Here is a 1,574-nt window from a genome sequence, read left to right on the forward strand (position 1 = left end):
TCCGCAAATTAATGCAAATTTCAATGTTGGGCCATCAACATGTGTCAGCGTGCGAACCATTCAACGAAACATCATCGATATGGGCTTTCGGAACCGAAGGCCTACTTGTGTACACTTGATGACAGCACGACACATAGATTTACGCTTTGCCTGGGCCAATCAACACCGGCATTGGACTGTTGATGACTGGAAACATGTTGCCTGGTCATACGAGTCTCATTTCAAATTGTATCGAACGGATGGACGTGTACGGCTATGGAGACAAGCTCATGAATCCATGGACCCTGCATGTCAGCATGGAACTGTTGAAGCTGGTGGAGGCTATGTAATGGATTGGGGCGTGTGCAGGTGGAGTGATATGGGACCTCTGATACGTGTAGATACGACTCTGACAGGTGACACGTACGTAAGCATCCTGTCTGATCACCCGCGTCCCTTTGTTTCCACTGTGCATTCCGAAGGATCTGGGCAATTCCAGAGGGGTAACATGACACCCCACATGTCCAGAATTGCTACAGAGTGGCTCTAGGAACACACTTCTTAATTTAAAACACTTCCGCTGGCCACCAAACTCCCCAGACATGACCATTGTTGAGTATATCTTGGATGGCTTGCAACGTGCTGTTCAGAAGAGATCTCCACCCCCTGGTACTCTTACGGATTTATGGACAACCCTGCAGGATTCATGGTGTCACTTCCCTCCAGCACTACTTCAGACAGTGGAGTCCATGTCAAGTCGTGTTGCGGCACTTCTGCGTGCTCGCGGAGGCCCTTCACGATATTAGGCAAGTGTACCAGTTTCTTTGGTTCTTCAGTGTATATGCACTACTGTTTTGGGTACTGTGAACAGATGAGTGGTATCACAAAATGCGTCTTTATCATCCGAAACAATACGTCCTCCAACGTCGACTAAATATGTTCTACTGCTCACAATGACAACACATCGATCCTTCTCCCCTAAATTTACCTCGCAGAGAAATTTTAAGACATCGGAAACGACAATTACTCTACTTTTACTCAATTTGTCTGGACGTCACACTCACCCAAGCATGTAATTACCAACAACTATAACATTACGAATGATTATCTATTGACCCAAATGAAACGGATTACCTGTGATAAAAAATATTCTCCTAAACAAACCGAGCACCTCGTGACGTGCTTCTGCGCAGCACGGAAACTTCAGTAGCACATCACAATAAATCGTATGAGATTAAATGCAGAACTATAAAATATGTAAATGCAGGTAAAGAATTACAAACCACATATGAAAAGAAAAATTGGCAAATAAAAACGGATATAAGAAACAAACTGTTTGACTTTTCTCTCATTCGTATTCGTAGCAACTGTTTGCAATAGTAACTGTGTTGGAAATTACTGGGTTTTCTATGTTATTATGATTATGGAAAGAAATATTTCAACGAATGAAAACAAGTTTTAACACTTGTTGGGAGTGTCAGTGAAAATAAATATTAATAGCATTATTATTATTATTATTATTATTTACATTTTATGGTCTTCATTGGACGATTCTAGCCAACTTTATACAAGGAATTTTTCAGTATCCTGTCAGC

This window comes from Schistocerca nitens, chromosome 2 (assembly GCF_023898315.1).
Source record: "Schistocerca nitens isolate TAMUIC-IGC-003100 chromosome 2, iqSchNite1.1, whole genome shotgun sequence".
NCBI lineage: Eukaryota > Metazoa > Arthropoda > Insecta > Orthoptera > Acrididae > Schistocerca > Schistocerca nitens.